The sequence below is a fragment of the Aotus nancymaae genome, unplaced genomic scaffold (genome assembly GCF_030222135.1).
Source record: "Aotus nancymaae isolate 86718 unplaced genomic scaffold, 86718_ANA_hifiasm-v0.15.2.pri h1tg000046l, whole genome shotgun sequence".
Taxonomy (NCBI): Eukaryota; Metazoa; Chordata; class Mammalia; order Primates; family Aotidae; genus Aotus; species Aotus nancymaae.
The window spans coordinates 951,307-973,474 of NW_026988460.1; positions in this window are offsets into that span (position 1 = coordinate 951,307).

Genomic DNA, 22,168 nt, shown 5'->3' on the forward strand with positions numbered 1-22,168 from the left:
GTAGGTACCCAGTACATACTTGTTGAATCAAAGAGTAACATCCCAAAATTTTAGTTTTGGCGAAGATCTTAGAAGCCATCTACTTGAATCTTTTGCCCCATGCAACATTCTCAACACTTTAAGTGAACTGATAAGGTGCAGGGCTTGTCCCGGGGTTCAGCAACATAAAGCAGCCCATTTTTCTGTATTTGCTACACCCTAAAAAGCACTGTTCTGAAAAATGCTACTCATGATCCCCCAGTGTTCAGGTTTATGGTAACTGTGTATATCTCGCCTATGGTGATTCCACTTCATAATATCCCCAATTTTTTATAATTATCAGGTGTCACTTTTATGAATAAAAGTTTTATAAAGTTACCTTGAACGTATACAGGGTCTTTTCAGCTATTTCTATATTGTTTTGTAGTGATGCTTATCAAAAATTAATGATTGGCCAGGCGTGGTGGCTCATGCCTGTAATCCCAGCACTTTGGGAGGCTGAGGTAGGCAGATCACTTGAGGTCAGGAGTTTGAGATCAGCCTGGCCAACATGGTGAAACCTCATCTCTACTAAAAATAAAAAAAAAATTAGCCGGGCATGGTGGCACATGTAATCCCAGCTACTTGGGTGGCTGAGGCAGGAGAATCGCTTGAACCTGGGAGGCGGAGGTTGCAGTGAGCCGAGATTATACCATTGCACTCCGGCCTGGGCGACAAGAGCAAAACTTCGTCTCAAAAAAAAATTCATGATTTAATGTTTGATTATGAAATATATCAAATATTAAAAACAGTATTTTAAAAAGATATTGGAGGAAAACAATCCCACCAAAATATTTTCTCTACTCTCACATAGTCAACACACAACACTTCATCTCTGGTCACCAAAATGTGTTCTCGCCACCAGAACCAACCAGTTCTCCAGTGGACTCTCTGGGAATTTTCTGGCAGACACCAGTGGAGTGTTCTCCAATTCAATTCAATTCAATTCTGACACTATCTACCTGGAGACAGCATCAGATCCCACTCGTTGAGGGCTTAGTCCACAAGACTGCCCCTAACTTCCAATGCTGATGGCAAACCCCAGGCTGTTTTACCCATGCCTCTGACCACCTGGCTATCAGTCAGCGTTCCCATGACCCTATCCGTCCGTTCCATTAATTTGGAAGCAATTAGAGCAGCTCACAGAACTCAGGAAAACACTTACATGTATTGGTTTGTTATAAAAGATTTCACAAAGGTGATGAAGAGATGCATAGGTCAAGGCATGCGGGAAGGGGCATGGAGTATTTATGCCCTCCCATGATGAGCCACCTTTCAGAAACTTCCAGATATTAGCTATCCAGAAGCTCTCCGACCCCTGTCCTTTTGGGTTTTTAAGGCAGCTTCATTACATAGTCAGGACTGATTAAACCACTGGACACTGGTGATCAATTTTACCTTCAGCCCTTTTCTCTCCCTGGAGATTGGGGGTGGGACTCACCCTCTAATCCTGGCTCTGTCTTCCTGATGACCAGCCCCCATCCTGAAGCTACCCAGCAAGCCCCAGGCCACCAGTCATCTCATTAGCTTACAAAAGACACTCATCACTCTGGAGAGTCCAAGGATTTTGGGAGCTACATGACAGAAAACTAGGCGAAGACCAGATATATATTTTACAATATTACATCTATGAAAAAATAAGACCGTATGGACAGCCCAAGCCTGAGGCTTTGAAGAGACCTGGCTTTTTGTTTTACCCTTAATAATAAAAGGAGAAGTGGGGCCGGGCATGGTGGCTCAGGCCTGTAATCCCCACACTTTGGAAGGCCAAGGTGGGCAGATCACCTGAGGTCAGGAGTTTGAGACCAGTCTGGCCAACGTGGTGAAACTTTTCTCTACTAAAAATACAGAAATTAGCCGGGCATGGTAGCTAAAAATACAGAAATTAGCCGGGCATGGTAGCACGTGCCTGTAATCCCAGCTGCTCTGGAGGTTGAGGTGGAAGAACTGCTTGAACCTGGGAGGCATAGGTTGCAGTGAGACAAGATTGCTTTACTGCACTCCAGCGGGGGTGACAGAGTAAGACTACATCTCAAAATATAATAATAATAATAATAATGATAAGAGAAGTTATTATATTTCATTCCATTTTTTCAGATGGATAACAAGCAAAGCATTTAGATGGCTTTCCCATAGTGATACGGTCAGAAAAGGGAAGGAACTGGGATTATACGCAACATAATTCAAGCACCCACATGGTGTATCGTCTTGTATTCTCCCAGAGTCTGTGACGCACAAACAGTAGCTCTAAATTTCCCTTTACTATATTGCTGAAAGGTGGTGAAGGCTAAAGCCTTTGTGAGAGCATCATATAAACTGACCTTGAATGGAGCGCATTCTTGATGTCTTCTCTTAAGACATCATCAAATATAACAACTCTTCGGGGAAAGACACTATTACTTTTATCTCACAAATGGAAAATCTGAAACAGAAGCAAAGTGCATGGCTCTCTTTGGATGTTCGTGTCAAGCAGCTGACTTCTGGGCCTGCTGGTCTTTTACTGTTTCATCAGTGTTTAGTTGTATGTACAAGGAAAATTTCAATCCTGGACTTTAAATCTCATATATTAGTATTTCCTTAAATGAACTAAAGGGCAAAGGGAATATTCTTCACTGGCGATCCATTCTCCCCTTTGTATAATCTATTTTTCATTAGCCACAAGTCAAGTGCCAGTTTCTGAAATACTTGTTTGAGATCCTGCAATCTCATCTGAGGTGCTGAGAAGTCAAGACAGCCTCTAGGAGTGTATGGGGAACGTGTTGATAAGTGCTAAGTACAGCTACTTTGAACTGTACAATTAGCCTCACTGGGCACCTATCAACTCTAGCTAAACACACTAGTGCCACCTATTGGAAAAAAAATATATTTTAATTGAAATAAAGTTGCAGGCTTAAAGTCTGCAATACTAGAAAATGCCTCTCTGGTGTGGCAGTTTCCCCTGCCAAAGAAGAACACAGTTAAGCCAGCTCACTGAAGGAAACTTAGGTGATCTCTACGTATTTTGTTTTGGAAAGAAAGGCTTTCATTTTTCAAACCGATAGCAAAGAAAATATTAAATACTCATGAAATACTAGACCAACAAACACCATAGTTCAGGACTGGGCTTTTCTACAGGTTGTTGCTGGATCACCCCTGATGGGGATGAGTTTCCTGGAGTCTGAGTACACAGGGTCCTTCACATGGGCTGAGGTGGTTCTCTTTTCTCACGTCTGTTACAGAGCAACCCAGAAATCTGGAGAAGAGAAAGGAATTGCCACAGGAAACTTAGTTTACTTTTTTTGAAACAGGATCTTGCTCTGTTGCCCAGCCTGGAGTGCTGTAGCATGATAAGAGCTCATTACAGCCTTAAGCAATCCTCTCTCTTCAGCTTCCCAAGTAGCTAGGACTACAGGCCTGCACCACTATCCCTGACTAATTTTTAAATTTTTTGTAGAGATGAGGTCTTGCGGCATTTCCCAGGCTGGTCTCAAACCCTGGCCTCAAGCAGTCCTCCCGCCTCAGCCTCCTGAAGTACTGAGATTACAGGTGTGAGCCACTGTTTGCCTTTTTAAAGAAGGGACAAAAAGGTATCCTTTAAAAATTTTCTTCTTTCTACTGTTTAAGAACATAATTTATTTGGTTACAAAGGATGAAACGTCCCTCCTCCCAGTTTTCCAAACTCCCGACAGAAGTATTTTTAACAGAGTAGTATGAAATCTGTATAAATCGCCTTCGATGAGGAAAATGGTACAAAGAAGGTAAGCAACTAACAGGACAATACATACAATGTGCTGTGTGTGAAGTAAAATAAGGAGGAGGAGGAGAAGGAAGAGGACGAGAAAGGGGAGGGGGAGGAAGAGGAGGAGGGCAGGAGGAAAGAGAGGAAGACATAATCATATTAGCAAACAGCAAACACATATCCCTGAAAAAAGGCAAAAATAAAGCAAAACAAAAACAGAAAGTCTACTAATGGGAGTTGCATTGAGGGGAAAGGAGGTAAGGAGGAAGGGAGGGCTTTGCTTTCAAGTTTATATTACTGCATTTCAAAGTTTCTCTGATCACATAGAACTATATTATTTGTGTTAATTAAGAAAAAAAATGCCATGGCAAAACTAATCGATGCTGTGAGAAGTGGAGCTCGAGCTTACCCTTGGAGGTGGGTCATGCCTAGAAAGCACCAAGGAGGCTTCTAGGAGGGCTGACGATGTTTTCTCCTGATCTGGGAGCTGGTACCAGCAACAGAGGTGTGTTCAGCTTGGGAAAATTTATCAAGCTGTATGCTTCTGATTTGTACATATTTCTGCATGTGTTAAGCTGGAAAAAAGTTCCAAAAATGATGCCAAGAGAAATTCTTGGGCAGTAAGATTATAATCCGTTTGTTTTCTCTTTCCCTATATTAAATTAATACATGTTATAAAAATAATTAAAGTAGAATACACTCCGTATTTTTTCCCCAAATGTGTGTTTTAAATATGTCTGTTTTTACATTGTTGTAGTCTATGGAGTTAGAAAAACTAAATAACATCTGTGCTGATGGTTTCCTTTGCAAGAGCAGAAGGACGTCTCCTCTGAGGAAGCCTGGGATCCAGCTTTGCTGGCTTAGCCTGGTCTCAGATGTCCTTGTAGGAAGACACCTCAGGCCCCGGCTGGGCTCAGTGCCTACATGCCCAAGCTTTCGATATCAATGCAAAAACTTCTATGTTCTTTAATGGGAGGCTGTTCAGCAGCCAGCAGGCCCAGCATCTACATTCTGAATCAGGCAAATTCTTCTCTCCCTTTCTGGCAAGGGGACCTCAATTGCTCCCTGTCTGCAGGAATCCACCAGTTCGGATTACCTGTTTACCAGTGAACATTTGATGGGCCGGCAGATACCTTGGCAGATAAGTTTTCAAATGACTATGCCTGTCATTAGCTTTATTCAGAGGAGCCATAGTATCCCTCTGCAGCTGGTGAACAAGTGCCCTGTATTTCCCATCAGCTTCTGATAAGGTTGTGGGATCACTGAAGACCCGGGTAAGGTTACAAGGCAACTGTTGTGCTTGATAAATAGCACGCTCCCACTAGTTTTTTTGCATTCACAAAATTATCAGTTGTGCTAAATGCATAGGTGAGACCTTTAATCTCGTTTCACTTAGATGGCAGATAAAGTGTGTGAAACCAGTAAGGACTTTTCCTGTCACTTGGAAGAAAGGAGTATTAGGGGTTAAGTGCTTTGCTTTTGTAATTTTCCATTATGTTATCTTTTTCTTTTAAAAACCAGCTGAATCAAGAACACATGATTAAATTATCATGTGTCCTTATTGATGTCAATGAGCATTCCACAGGGGGTTTAACGATTTACATATCTGAAAACCTGGGGTGGAAAAGGAAAAACAAAAAGCTAGGATTTAAAAAGAGTAACGATCTACTTCCTGGGATGCTTTCCTAATTTTCTCTTGAAAATCACGTGGGAAATTATTTTAATAATAGAAGGGAGTCACGGTAGTGACGACAATAGTAATTACAGTAGCTGTCATTTATTGAACACCTACTATGCTCCATGTGTTAAGTACTGCTTTAGTATGTGTTAGCTCATTCAATTTCTACCATGTGTCACTCTTACTATACAACAGAGAAGTTAAGTCCTGAGACATTTCTTTGCAATATCACAAAGATTATATGTAAGTAGCAGAAGAAGGATGCGACCTCAGATCTTTTTTACTCTGACACCTACTTTCTTTCTCTGTATGTTATATTGATGTGTTGATATGTCCCTTGCATTTGCAGATAAACAATTTGGGGTTAACAGTGGGCTTATCAGCTACACACTTGCAGTAAACATAGGGACTGACCACTTTACAGCCAACTGTAGGAAGTTGACAACCTAGGAGACAGAGTCTAACTCTAGTTCAAGGAGTCTTGGTGAATCTTGATAGTAGTTAAGTCATTCTAGATTCTCATGGGCACAAAGAGACTGAAGAACAGATTCTAACGGTCTGATGGTCTTTGTGATGATGGCAGTGAGGCTGTGTTATAGAATACAATTCTACTAGCTAAGATGGGAAGAGCTGGCTCAAGCCATCTCAGAGAGGTTAGGGAAACCATGTGATGAGAGAATTCCATTTTTAGGGAGACCAGGGAGATGGTGATTTTGGTGGAAACCTACCTAAATATTCAATCTAAAAGCACACAGTATCAGACCAAACTATTTATGTTCTCCAAGGGACTAAAATTATTCATTTTAAACATTTAGAAGAGACAGATATCTAAAGTGAACAGAACTGTGTTAATCCAGAAATGGTGTACTTTTAGGGTTGTGGTCATTTTTGATAGAAGCTGGCTTTATGAAAAGGTGAAATGGGAAAACAAATACTCATTCCACTTAATCAATTCTTGGGGAATGGACCTTGTGTGTGTACATATTCTACAGTATTTTCATCTTTGCTTGGCTTGGCATCCAACCCAGCAGTGGGACAGATTTGGAAGTCAAGGAGTAATGTCGTCCCATAAGTTGCCATAGGAATACTGCCGTCCACAGAAAGATGGCAGTTTTGAACAGTGGATTCCCCAAATGCAAGAGGTCATATGAGGCGGACTTTACAAAGTTTACACAACAAAGAGCAATTCTGTTAACCAAAATGATTAATTCCCATCAGTACACATCAGACAGAACTGTTACAAAACATTATTGTCTGGGTTCACATTGCATAGTAAGGGTTTTTCACAAGTTCCATTTCCAATAACTCTTTTGACAAAGCCAGCCAGAGCTTTTTTTTTTTTTTTTTTTTTTGAGGGGGTGGTGGTAGCAGACATTAATTTCCAGAGCAATCTATGAATGGGGACTGAGTAGGCTGCCGTCTTAAGTGTGAGGTATGTTGTGCTGATGTTGTGGCAGGAAAAAGACAACAGCCCTTCTGAGGAACGGGGGCCTTCCAGGGATCCGGGATGTAGATGAAAATGCCTGGCAGTACAAAGGCTACATTGTTCTTCTCTTCAGAGACAATGGGGTATTTAAAAGGCTCGCAGCATCAGAATTCTAACTTGGTCCTTTAAGACACTTTCAAGCTTTATGTCTCACGGCTGACAGTAAGCATGAGTAAAAAAAGCCTTTTTTAATGAAATCTCTTGCAAGGAAGTAGGCAGCTTTATTTTGAAGATGCTATTTGCCTGCAAATACGGTTATTCTTGAAAGGTCTCATGATCAAATGAGCCTGTTTTCTGCTTCTTAGAAAGTAGCAGCAAGAATACAAAAAAGCAGTGAACTTTCAGATCAGGCTCACGGTCACCCAAATAACTGGCAGAATCAGCCCTCAAGCAGACTTGAGGGCTGATTCTGCCAGTTATTTGGGTGACCGTGAGCCTGACAGCTACCCTTTCCTTACTTGTAAAGAAGAATAACTGCCCTCCAAGCCAGTTTCTCAGGGTTTCTGTGAAAATTCAGAGTAACAATGTATGCCGAGGTGGTTTACTGTGAGGAGTTTCAGAAATACAAATGACCAATATCAGTAACGTTCCTACATGGCCTGTTCTGTCCTGTAGAAGATTTTGAACAGGAGAGTTTCAATGGGTAAGTTAGGACCTTTTTCCTTTGAATAATCACTGAGTCTCAGATGTTTTAGGATGCCTGGTCTCAGATGTCCTTGTAGGAAGTCTCTTCAGTTTCCTGGTTACTAGGTTAAATTTTCTACTCCAGAGAAACTGCAATAATAGGAATAACAGTGAATTTTAGGTTGAGGGACATGTAAATTCTAACCAGATCATTAAACTATTCTCATTTTTCAAAGCTAGTACATTGCACACCAATATACTTTCTTTTTACTTCCTCTTTGGCCAAGAAGTGAATTGTCAAGTGAAAGTGAATTGTCAAGATTAGTGTAACTTTCTACACAAAAACGACCTGCACTGTCTCAGCACCTAGGGTCTAAGGCCTCAGTTATAAAAATAAATTGTAAAACTAGAGGAAAGTAGATCGCAATAACATTTAGAAGCTGCACAGTTTTCTTTAGAGGTCAAAATATGTATGAACAGTTACATGGCACATTAAACTTGGGTGTATTTTCCATATGTGTTGTGTTCTTTACATTTACAGAGCTTTGGGGGAGGGGGACAAACATTTATGAGTTTTCCATGAATTGTTTTCTTTTCTCCTTCACTTTCCTGGGTCAGTCATTTCTAAGAATCAACTGGAAAGAACACGCCAGACTCCAAACTTATTTTTGGCAGAAATGCACCATCCTTGCACGGACACTAGATGGAAAAATGGAGTTTTCTATTTAGATTTCTAGAATGGGTTATAACAGGTACCCGGGGGAGGTCAAATTGTTCCACATTCTTGCTCTAGTGGAAATGTTCTTGGGGAGTCCCCAGGGTCAGCATTAGGAAGAGAAATTACCCGTAGGGCCCAAAAGAAAGTTCCTCCCCTTTCTAAGAAGGATCGCAGACATATGAGTTGAGCTTTCTTGGGACGTTTATGTGGCACACGCCAATGTTCAGGAAAGGGAGTATAAGAAAACATTTTGTTTGAGAAGCTTCCAGACCCCTGGGGCAACTTGCAGGATAAGAGTTTGGTTGGGATTCTAAAAGGTGGTAGATGTTCAGCTTACACAGACTAAGTGTTACAGGGCTGGCTTCCAGCCTGGGTAATGGCTGACCCTGTGAATGATGGGGTTTCTGGGTCCCGGCTCCCGCGGGGGTCGTCCGGCCCCGCCGTCCGCACCCGCCCAGCCGCCGGGGAGGCTCTGTCACGCCAAGGCCATGGCCACCCGTTGGCTCCTCTGTCTCTCCGCTGCCCCAGCGCAGCTGCTCGCGCCGGGGAAACGGGCAGGGGCCGTCCGGCGGCAGTGGCGGCCGCAGGGACTCCAGGAGAACCCACCTCTTTTTTTTCCTCTCCCGCCTTCCGCCCCCCGAAATGTTGACATGAACTTCGTGACATGCCCCTGTAAGTCCAGACTGTGGACTCCACCTGACACTGCCCTCAGGGCTTAACTCGCCAGGTCAATGCTCCCCCTTGTGGTGATTTCTGGAGCTGTTATCAGCTGTCTCCCAGGTGGCTCTCAGACAAGTGAGGGTGCTTGAGAACACATGGTCTGGGAATGCATATTGTTGCCTCTCTAACTGAAGAAGAGGGGGATGACATTCCAGTTACATGTCTGTTCCAAAGAGCGCATATGGCCTTCTCTAATTTTTAGGGTTTTTTTTGAGAAAAACTTCACACTAGCTGCTTTTAAATTCTCTTGCCTTTGAAATTCCTACCTGAACTTCTCCCACCTAGAAAATATCTTCGCTGGTGACATTTCTTGTTTTGGGTGAGTGGAGATGAAATGACACACGGCCTGATTGATTATGGTGTGATGTCTGCACCAGGTGTAACGTAGGCCGAACAGCTTGACATGTGTTTTCGTGAAACTAGAGTATAACCTTCCCAAGCTTAACCTCTTTGTTTCTGTTAATGCAGTCTTACCTGCCAATGTATTTTAAATGGTTCGTTTGTGTAGTTTAAAAGACTATAGGTTACAGCTCTGCGGGGGCACCTGTCTCATGGGTATTTAACAACAAAAGCAGCTTCCTTTAAAAATGGAATCAGTTATCAAATATATCATTTATGGAGCCAACTCCTCCAAGTACTCATTCTGTTTGCCTTTATTTAAGCAATATCTTCCAGTATCTGTAACAGTTGTTCTCAGCAGCACAGAGACTTTAGTAGATGAGATAGAAAGCATGAGTTTGGTCTATGACCTTGATCAACATGTTTTGATGTGATGATACTGCTTTGCCTTGGCTGACATTTGTTTGGCCACTGCCATGGGTACTGTTTCAAGTCAAAAGAAAATCATTTACATGGAGGAAAACATCCCATGAGTTTAAATGAATACATTGGGAACTCGGCTTAAAACTAGGTGGCTTTTTTTTTTTTGAAATCAAATAGTGACAAGTCCCATGCAACAAACATCTAGTATCAAGGTTACTAGATGTATTAGATGTTTATTTAAATCAAGCCAAAATCATCACTAAGCACCTACTATGTGTAGGAAAAGTGTAAGAACCTTTGTAAACATTGTTTTTTTTAAAGCTATAAAACATTTGAACAAGTTCTAATCAATATTTGCTTTCCATTCATTAAACACTGAAAGTTCTTTCAGCATGCCATCTAATCACACCTAAGTATTTGCCTTTTTCCAGGCTTAACAAAACATTTTAGACACAGACTATCAAAGAGCGAGGGCTATACAAATGTCTCCTTCTGATAATAGAACTCAGTGGCGACTTCCGTGGCCCCAGGTCCTGGGAAAGTTTCCACTGCCTCCCTGGTGCCCTCCTTCCCACATGACTGCAGGAACATTGAGTAGCTCCAAAGACGGAGACCAAGGTGACCGGCCTTGCCCCTTCACCACAAGTCCCTCAAGGATGTCTGTGCCGGGGACATGGGGTGGGGGCTTTACGTTCCTCTACTCTCCATTGTCTCCTAGGCCAATCCCTTTATATTACAGATGAGGAAACTGTGGGCCCAAGAGAAGTGATTTGTGTAAGGTCGCATTGCTAGTACATCACTGTGCCAGCCCCAGAGCCGTGGACCTTGGACTCCCATCTCTATGTTCTTTTCTTTTCATTAATCTAAATAATCTTAATCTTTCAGATTTCTGGATGAACTAGAAATCCTTTCTCAGCTCTGAGCTTTAGTTTACAAATTGTTTCCTCTATGTGCAATTCTACCATCATATATCATCCTCCTACTTTCACCTTTGACAAGTACCTGGTATACTTTTAAGATTCTGGTTAAAACATCACTTCTTCTTAGATGCTCTTCCTGACCCTCCAAGACTGAGTTAGGTGCTGTTCCAGTGCATTATCCTGTCATTCTGTAGTGATGCCAATCCCGGCATTTGCTACCTGTGGCACAGTCATTGAGATCTCCACCACACTGCAGGCTCAACGGGGACAGGAACATAGGCATGCCATGGTTGCATACCTGGTGTTTAGCACAGTGTCTGGGACTCACCAAATAAATAATGAACAGATAAATGGATTACTGAGCACATATTCTCTCTTTAAAAAGTGAGAGTTGAAGACGATCCAGTTTGCACAGGTGGAAAACTGGTAGAAAAGGGGATGGGGGGTGGGCAGTAGCTGGGATTACAGGCACGTGCCACCATGCCTGGCTAATTTTTGGCTATTTTTAGTAGAGATTGGGGTTTCACCATGTTGGCCAGGCTGGTCCCGAACTCCCGACCTCAAGTGATCCACCCGCATAGACCTCCCAAAGTGCTGGGATTACAGGGATGAACCACCGCCCCTGGCCCAAGCAAGGGCCTTCTTAACGATTCCCCTGAGATCAGGGAGGAGTTGGGCCTTTTATCTGCCAGTGTGATTAGCTGCAGTCTTTTTTACCCCTGCAGATGGCTGCCAAGGCTGTATTTCCTTCCAACTCACTGCCACGGTGGAGCTCACATAAGAAAGAAAAGAGAAGTATATTCCTGTGCTAATATAACCCAGGGGTCCAGAGGTTCTAATGGTGGGCAGCTTAGCGTGTTACCAGAGGCACTGACGTCCCAGGCCACCTCATGGGGCCAGTTGGCTGGCATTGCAGATACAAGCAGCTTTCCTAGCAGAACTGTGGACTTGGGGTTGGAGGATGGTGTTTCCCGCTATGCCTGGAGTAGGTGCCTTGCTCTGGAGATCAATAACTGTGAACTTAGGTATCTCCAGGGAGACAAGGTTCTTTCCCCGGTGATGGACTTTGTGTCAATAGCACTGGCTGCTCTATATGCTCCACAGTGGTCTACCTCCAGGCCCGGAGCCCAGCTTGAAATGTCAGGGCCATGGCAGGATTCACTGAAATAGGAGCATCACTTAATGGTTTTGGGAAAAAGCAATTATTCCTTCCTCTAACTAAATGACCTTCCATGCTTCCCTTTTTGCATCAGTTTCCTCATCTGTAAAAGAACAGACTTGAATGAAATCACCTTCAAAGTCCATCTTACATCTGAAATTATTTGATTGTTATAACCAGAGTCTATAGTTCCTCTCTCAGAACATTTATTCTAAAATGCATTTCCCAATCCACATAGACATGACCAAGCTATCCCAAAGGAAGAGGTACTTAAAGCCCAAACTTACTAGCTATCAAGGTCTTGTCAACCTATGGTCAACTTATTATTTTGCAATAAAACAACCCAGCCCCTGGCCCCTACCCATGCCTGTGCACATATAAGATGTCCAGCTTCCCACAGAGTCCTCTCCACAAGCATCTATGGAAACAAGTTTACCCCCATGGTATCTGAGAAGCTTTAAGCACCAGTCTTTGCTCTCCTGAGCAGGGAGCTCTCTGCAGGTGGTAGCTGCCTGGCCTCCAGGCACTGTAAAGAACTTGGCCTGCTTCTCAGGGAAGGAAGCTCTCCTTGTGATCTCCCAAAAACTGCACCTCCCTGCTGAGAGAGCCACACTGAGCCCTCCATGCACAAATTGTGCATGAGCCTGGGAGAAGGAGAAAAGAACGACTTTTTCGTTTTTGTGATGCTCTCTTAAAGAGGCTTGATATGGTTTGGCTGTGTCCCTACCCAATTCTTATCTTGAATTATAGCTCCCATAATTCCCACATGTTGTGGGAGAGAGCCGGTGGGAGATGATCAGATCACAGGGGCTGATTCCATACTGATAATTGAACTGATACGGAATCTCCCATACTGTTCTGTGGTAGTGAATATGTCTCACGAGATCTGATTATTTTATAAGGGGAAACCCCCTTTTGCTTCTCTCATTCTCTCTTGTCTGCTGCCATGTAAGATGTACCTTTCACCTTCCACCATGACTGTGAGTCCTCCCCAACCATGTGGAACTGTGAGTACTCTAAACTGCCTTTTCTTTGTAAATTACCCAATCTCAGATATGTCTTTATCAGCAGCACGAAAATGGACTAGTACAAGGCCCCAAACAGGGATTCTCAACTAATTTGACCTAAAATGTAGGGAAACTGCACTGTCAATGTTACCAGATCCCCTCTCTCTTGAACCTAGACACATCCTCAGAGGGTTCCTCTGGAGATGAGTCCCTGGAGTCATGGCCAACAGGCTTTCCCTGGAATCTTTTCATTCCTTTGATGACTAGTTTTATTATTTAGTTTATTGTGCCACTTATCTTTTTATTTTGAGGGTAGTTCTCTTGGAGGAAGCACCAAAGCCCAGATTCAGATCAAATGTGGGGCTCCTTCATCAGTTTGCCAGACACGTGCCCCCAGCATATTTGGGTGGATGTGGGCATGACGTAGGTTCAAGAGAGAGCCTGGTTGCATAAAGACCTTTGCACTCTTGGCAGCTCAGTGGTCATTTGCCAATCTGGAGTTTATTTCTCCTTTATCCTGTTCTAGTAAATCACTGATTTCATTTAGTGGTTTTCCTTTAGTAATGGATGGAACAAGAACCAGTTTTATTCATTTGACCGCAGGTGTTGGTTAGTACGCTCACGCAGTACTCTAGGGCCTTTGGGCAGGATCTTAAGGACACTGTCACTGCCCTAAGGCGACAAGAGTTGTGGAAGTGGAAAGAGCATATGGAAGATGGCCACAGGTTTCAGGAGGTTGTCCAGTCCTGAGGGAATAGATATGATTTTGATGCGTCAGCCCCAGAGATACTCTATAGCAGCAGTCCCCAACCTTTTTGACACCAGGGACAGGTTTTGTGGAAGACAATTTTTCCACACATCGAGGTCAGGGGGCATGGTTTCAGGATGAAACTGTTCTGCCTCAGATCATCAAGCATTAGTTAGATTCTCATAAGAAGCGCACAACCTAGACCCCTTGTATGCACAGTTCACAATAGGGTTTATGCTCCTAGGAGAATCTACTGCTGCGGCTGATCTGACAGGAGGTGGAGCTAATAATGCTTGCTCACCTGCTTCTCACCTCCTGCTACGCAGCTCAGCTCCTAACGGGTCACAGACTGGTACTGGTCTATATTCGGGGGCGGGGGGTTGGGGATCCCTGCTCTAGAATAAAGCTCCTTTCTCCTTAATTCATTCTTTCAACAAGTATTCATCAAATGTCCACTATATGCCAATTACAGGCTACATTATTATTATTATTATTATTTTAAAAGATGGGGTTTCACCATATTGGTCAGGCTGGTCTCGAACTCCTGACCTCAGGTGATCTGCCCACTTCAGCTTCCCAAAGTGCTGGGATTACAGGCATGAGCCACCGCGCCTGGCTGCAGGCTACATTATTGATCTAGGCACCAGGGATAGTGGGGAACAAGATGTGCTGACAAAAACTGGAAACCCACGGGGCTATGGGTAGCGGGGAAGTTCTTGCTGTTGGACCTCAGAGCCAGTCAGATCATTTAAGAAGTATTATTTTAAACTGCAAAGTTGAAAGACTGCCCATGTGTAGTATTTCACAACTCAGCTATTCCAGAACTGCTAATACAGGGCCTTGGAACATATCGCACTAGGTGACCACATATAATTTGGAGCTTATTAGACAGAAATCTCTGATTTCTGAGAGAGATGAGATAACATCTTTTCAGAAGGCAGCCTAGGAAATCGCTTTTTTGGGAATCCTTAAAGAGGTCTAGATATCAGCCTGGAGCCACAATGCTGAAACCTTGTCCTGCTTACGCCAGGCTGTGTCATTGGTAAACAGGGCACGGGTTTCTGGCCTGCTTTCTGGCAATGGCAATGCAGGTGCTTTGGAGGGTCCTGCCACTAATGACCAGTGGCCTGGATTTAAAAGATGAAGGGGAAGGGTAAAGTCTCCACCTACGGAACAGGATTTATCCAACTGACACATACAGAAATGGAATTTAACCCCATAGCATGGACTCAACAGATACATTCAGAGGTGCAATAGCAACCTCAAAGTAACTTTGCTCTGCGGAACTGTTCACAAAGTTATATACACAATTTAAAATAAGGGGGTTTGGGGACAAATAAGCTTGAAAAATGCTTGCCTGATCAAAATTCACCAAGTTTCTTTTTTTTTTTTTTGAGACAGAGTCTTGCTCTGTCACCCAGGCTGGAGTGCAGTGGCATGATCTCGGCTCACTGCAATCTCCTCCTCCCAGGTTCAAGCAATTCTCCTGCCTCAGCCTCCCAAGTAAGCTCAAGCCACCATGCCGGGCTATTTTTGTAATTTTAGTAGAGACGGGGTTTCACTATATTGGTCAGGCTGGTCTTGAACTCCTGACCTTAGGTGATCCACCTGCCTCAGCCTCCCAAACTGCTGGGATTATAGGTGTTAGCTACTGCGCCCGGCACCAAGTTTCTTTACTGCAGGACTTTACAGAGACATTCATGTGAACAGGTACTTTTGTGAAGCATTGTGGTGGGGACAGGAGAGAGAGTTTGGTGCAATCTGCAAACATATTTGGGCACAAGGACCCTTCCCTAAAGGTGCACTGCATGAAGCCAGTGTTCTTGGAAACTGCTTTGGAAAGCACTGGTTTAGGATGACATTGTCACCAGGACTGAGCTGTCATTCAGCAAAATTAAGGGTGATATTTGCCCTTTCTCTTTTTACTTAGATTTGCATTTTAATTTGAAGACACTGATTTTCTTTAGCACTTTAATCTTTTTGAAACTGCCATGCTGCTCATGAGAGAAAATACCTTAAGTCAAGCAAAACAAAATAAAAAACAACCATCACTAACAACAACCACCTTAGTCTCTTATATTTCAAAAACACATGTTCTTATTACACTTAATAAGGCCCACAAAAAAAAATTACTTTTGGATAATGTAGTTGTTGTTTTTTCCTTTAAAAAGTATTTACTATTTGTACTGTAGGGAATTTGATTTTTAGAGATAGCTAGATATAAAGTTCTCTCTATTCATCTAAATTTATAGCTATTTGTATCTATCTATCTATCTATCTATCTATCTATCTATCTATCTATCTATAGTGTTTATATGGTCTATAAGGTAAAGTATATAACTCTAAGAAAGAATTAACAATAACAAATTCTGAGCCTCTAAAAAAGAAATTCAGAAAGGACCTACTCACCTTACTAGAAAATAAACCTATTTTTCTCTCTGTGTGAATTCAAGCTCTGCTACTTATTAATTACATGACTTTGAGCATATTACACCAGCTGTCTCTGAGCTTTAATTTCTTCATCTGTGAAACGGGTTTGTTGAGAAGATTGAAGGAGATGATGTATGCAAAAGAATTAACAAGGCACATAGAGACTTGAAATGGTAAAAAAAAAAAAAAAAAAAAGGTATTTCTAAAGGAGGAAATACAGTACAAATTGATCTATTTAAAAGACTTAAAATTATATTTAAATTATAACTATTAATATATTATTAAATGAGCCAGGCACAGTGGCTCATGCCTGTAATCCCAGCACTTTGGGAGGCTGAGGTGTGTGGATCACCTGAGGTCAGGGGTTCGAGACCAGCCTGACCAACATGAGAAACCCTATCTATACTAAAAATACAAACTTAGCTGGGCATGGTGGTGCATGCCTGTAATCCCAGCCACTCAGGAGGCTGAGGCAGGAGAATTGCTTGAACTTGGGAGGTGGAGGTTGAGGTAAGCCAAGATTGTGCCATTGCACTCCAGCCTGGGCAACAGAGACTCTGTCTCAAAAAAAAAAGAAAAAAAATATATATATATGTGTGTGTGTGTGTGTGTGTGTGTGTGTGTGTGTTTGTGTGTTTGTATATAATTAAATGTTTGTTGAGCTTGCAGCAATTCTAAGATGACATTTCCTGTGCCCCAATCCCAGAGCTTCTGGGTCAGATGGCCTGGGAACCTGCATCTTTAACAAGTTTCTCCAGTTATTCAGCTGTGTGGGCTATACTTTGAGAGAAACTCTGTTGGAGGTTAAGAAATAATAGTAGGTGACAGGAAACATCTGACTAAAGCTTTAGATATGGTGCACTTGACTACAGGCAGATCTAAACTAGCCAATGTAATTTTGAAAAAACATTTAAAAACTGTGCTTTATTATAAAGTTTCCAGGCAGCTTGGGCTTTGTAATGGGCATTACTGAATAAGTGGATGTAGTGGGTGAAACAGTCTGACTGTGACTTTCTCTATTATTCTCCTTTGATGACAGATAACGTATTTCTCATGTCACATGTTTATCTGCTTGGGGAGGAAAAGAGATTGGTCAATATTTGCAATTTCAGGGACATTTTGCATCTGCTTTATGTGTTGAGTTTTATGACATATAATGTTATAAAACATTTTCCTCCATAAACACAGTTAACAAGGCAGATTAGATTGGCCCTTCTTACAGATTAGATACGGTTTTTTTTTAGCCGTTGAGGAAATGCAGCAAGAGCACAGGGGACACAATTGTTGAAATGTCATCTGAATAAAAGGTTCTGGGACTAGCCTCCACCTCCACCAGCAGCAATGAGGAAGTGAAGGAGTCACAGGGCATTTCCAGGGGATTTCCAGCTGTGAATAGGTGTTACTTCTCTGCACCATGACAGGGAAACAGCAGCCCCTTTTCTCCCAGAGTAAGGATGCTCATTCTTGCCATGTGCAAAGGTGACAGACCATTAACCAAAAAATGAGTTACTTGTGTGAACTCTGAGATCATTCACCACCCAGAGTAAATTCTAGGTTGCCTTAATTAAAAATAAAACTAAAAAAAGGTCTAAAAGCAGCTCCTTTCTATTCAGCTATACCTTTGCTTTTCTCACCACCTAAACCTGGAATTCTTAAATTTTGAGAGGCTGGGGACTCCACTGTACCATTCTGTATGAGTGAATTTGTATGTTTTAAAGATATTTGTCTATTTGATCAGTGAGAGGAGAAAGGGCCATCATGTCTTTTGTGGCTGATGCTGTTACCCTGGTATTTGGTACAAAATGTAAACCCAAATTAATCTCATAACAGCCAGTTTTCTAGATGAGGAAATTGAGATATACAGAGGTTAAGTAACGTGCTTCGGGTCACATAGCTAATAAATGATGAAAGTGCATTCAAACCCAGGTGGTCAGGTGCAGAATCAATCTTAACCACTGTTCTAGATTCCTTCTTACCATATCAATATTACTAATATACTAAGATTTGTAGGGTTTCAGAGAGATTGCACTGGATGTGTGAGAGTCTAAGAATCCAGGTCTAAGGGTAGTGAATAAGAGTTCAATCGAATTATTTATAAATGGATGTCCTTTAACTTCCAGCATGTGTCCCCCTATTTCTCCTTCAATATTAACTCTTGATAGACTGAGTTCTAATAGCTCCTGGAAGGGGAAGTGACAGCGGAGACAATGAACAACAAAATATCAGTAGTATAATAGTAATGGTAACAGTAACTGCTAACATGTATTGCGCATTTACTACTTGAAAGCCTCCCTGCAGCCTCCACGCTAAATATTTTGCATATATCATCTCCTTTCATCTTCTCCTTAAACTCGTTTCACAGATGAAGAAACCAAAGCTCACAGGCAGCTGGTGTAGTATACTCAAAGTCAAATTGCTAATAAGCAGCAGAGCCTGAATTTACCTAGGAAGAAAAATAGGTTTATTTCTAGTAAGATGAGTAGGTCCTCACTGAACTTCTTTTTTAGAGGCTCAGAATTTATATTTACAACATGGACAGCTTGTTTTTCAGCTTGTCACTTGTTTCAGGGCGGTCATCCTTCATGCTGTTCACCAAATATTCCCAGGTTTTCACCTTCTGAGCACTTAGAAAGACTACATAATTCCCTCCTCCTTGCCCCTTCTGCTCACCCTCGTGACTAGGAGATCAGGCAACAAGTGGTGAGAAACAGTTCTGCGTGTTGCTTCTGGGCCAGGGCTGGATACTTCTAAGCTTGCTTTCCCTGGGCAGCATTTCAATGGGAACTGTCCTCTCAGCCTAAGCCCTAGACAGACTTGGCCCCATTGCAGAGGGAGCGTTGTGTGAGTGAGAAGGAAACCCTGACATGTTTTATTCTGGGATCATTACAGATTTCCAGAAAGTTGCAAAAATGGTATGTAGTGCTCCAGGAACCCTTCATCCAGCTTCCCCCAGTGGTGACATGGTATATGACTGTAGTGTGGTATCAACCAGGAAACTGACACTGGTATAGCACTGTTAGCTGGACTATGACTTTATGCAGTTTTTTCCCCATTTTTTACAAGCAGTCCTTTGTGTGCGGGGGGAGTGGGGGTGAGGGAAGTACTGTGAGATTTGATCCCATGTATAGCTTAACCCTGTTATTGTAAGATTTTGATGTTATTATCACAGCAGAGATTCCCTACCTTGCCTGATCCACGCAGGCTCTTCCACATTAAGGAGTGACCTCAAAGGCTACCTCATTCCTGGGAGGTCATCTTTTGGCCAGAAGTCACTAATTAAAGTGTTTCTTCTGGTCATCTGGGAGATCAGAGGTGATTCTGGGATGGTAGGAGGGGTTGCAGGAAACATGTATACTTTTTCCTTTGCTTTTAGGTATTCAGAAAACAATTTATGTTACTTGAATTGGTTGGGAAAGTGAGGCCTCTTGAGAAGTGAATGCCTGGGAAATTCGGTGTTTAACAGACCCGATAATAATGTGAGAAGAAGGGTGGCGGCAGAAGCATAGATGGGATTATTATGTGGAAGGCGAGAAAAAAAAAGATTTTAATGTCAACACTCCCCACATGACATGAATGAACATGCTGATTAGGGACTCCATTTCATGTCCTCATCCACACAGCCTGGTGAAATATTCTGAAAGCATGATAAACGAGGAAAGATTTGTGCTGCCACAACATTATCATTTTCTTTCTCCAGTACTGTAATTTTGGTGGCAATTCTTCAAATGACCAAGCTACTTTGAAAATTACTTTTTTTTCATTTGCCTTAGAGAACTGTCATCTCGGATTATTTTGATCAACTCTTTAGCAGTAATCTCAGGACATGGAAACAACCAATTTGCAGATAATGTCATACAGAATTTAAGTCTGAACAAGTAGAAAAAATTGGTTAAGAGTTTGAAGCCATATTTAAATCTCCCTTCACTGACTGGCTGCGTTGAATTCTTTAACCATTGTTTTACATATACCTCTAATTGAAAGTTTTTATTATTATAATTGAAGGTTCACATTTAGGTGTAAGAAATAATACAGAGAGACTGATTCTGTATCGCCGTTACTCAGTTTTCCTCAATGTTGACATTTTGCAGAACTATAGTATAATTTCACAGCCAGGAAATTGACACATATAATCCACCAATCATATTCAGATTTCTCCAGTTTTACTTGGACTCATTTGTGCTTCTGCGTTTGTATTTAGTCCTATCCAGTTTTTCACATTGCAGATTCATATATTCACCATCACAGTCAAGACAGAGAACAGTTCCATCAACACAAGGATTCCTCGTGTTGATGTTTTACAACCACATCCAACTCTCTCTCTCTCTTTATCCTCCTTATCTCCCTAGCAACCACTAATCTGTTCTCAGTTTCTAAAATTTTTATCATTTCAGAAATGCTATATATATGCAATCACCAGTGTGTTATCTTTTGGGCTTATTTTTTCTTCATTTGGCTTCGATTCCCTGGAGACTCATCCAAGTTGCTGCAATATTGATAGTCTGTTCTTCTTTACTACCATGTATTATTCCCTGATATATTAGTCCATTCTTGCACTGCTATAAAGAAATACCTAAGATTGGGGAATTTATAAAGAAAAGGAGTTTAATTGGTTTATGGTTCCACAGGCTGTTCAGGATTCTGGCATCTGCTCAGCTTCTGGGGAGGCCTCAGGAAACTTACAATCATGGCAGAAGGTGAAGGGGAGCCAGCATGTCACATGGCTGGAGCAGCAAGAGGGAGAGTGGGGAGCTGCCACACACTTTTAAACAACCAGATCTCATAATCACTCACTCACTCACTCACTATCGTGACAACAGCACCAAGGAGATGGTACTAAACCATTCATGTAGGACCACCCCCATGATCCAATCGCCTCTCACCAGGTCCCACCTCCAACATTGTGGATTACAATTCAACATGAGATTTGGCTGGGGACACACATCCAAACCATATCACCTGGTATGGATGCACCACAGCTTGTTTAACTATCCACTTGCTGAAGGACATCTGGGTTGTTTCCAATATGAGGCTGTATGAATAAAGCTGCTATGCCCATTCCTTAATAGGTTTTCATGCAGATGTAAGTTTTTATTTCTCTGGGACAAATACTTTAAAGTATTATTACTGGGTTTTCTGGTAACTATATTTAGTTACTGAGAAACTGCCAAACTGTTTACCAGAGTGAGGGCACCATGTTACACTGTCATTAGCAATATACAAGTGATTGATCCAGTTTCTCCTCGTGCTCCCTAACATTTGGTGCTGTTGCTCTTTTTATGTTAGCTATTCTGACAGGTGGGTAGAGATATCTCACTAACTTGCATTTCTCTGATGGCAAATGAGCTTGGACATGTTTTCATATGCTGTCTGTACATCCTTTTCAGTGAAAGTGTCTATTTATGTGTTTTATTCATTTTCTACTTGGATTGTTTATTTTTTTTCCTGTTGAGTTTCAAGAGCTCTTCATATATTTCTTTTCCTCTCAGTCTGCGGCTTGTCTTTTCATCCACTTTACCTAAGCTTTCTCTATGGAAACATTCGCCATATAATTTAAAGGTATGTTTCTGAGGCATTAAAATAACTATGTGTATTTTTTCTTAGTAATTTAATATTTATTTTTTCTACAACAGGATCTCACTCAGTTACCCAGGCTTGAGTACAGTGGTTTAATCACAGCTCACAGCAGCCTTGAACTTCTGGGCTCAGGTGATCCTCCCACCACAGCCTCCTGAGTAGCTTGAGACTACAGGTATGTGCCACCATGTCTGGCTAATATTTTTGTATTTTGTTGTTGAGATGGCGTTTCACCATGTTGCCCAGGCTGGTTTCAAACTTGTGGGCTCAAGCAATGTGCCTGCCTCAGCCTTCCAAAACGCTGGGATTACATGTGTGAGCCACCACACCCGGCCAGTAATTTAACATTTATGGCCATTTAAGTGCTTTTTGTTTCTCTTTTGGATCTGTAACTATAGAATGAAGTTTTTTTTTTTTCTTCTTCTTCATAGGAGATTATTGGGAACATAGTTTCAGAAGAGAATGAGAAATGACTCTGGGTGAGTTTAACATGCTGTCTCAGCATCTGCAGACCTAACAGTGAAGATTCTTCTAGTATAGAAAAAAGAAAATGGGCAGAATTTCAGTAGACAAAACATGCTAGTGTCTAAGACTTTGGTAGATATA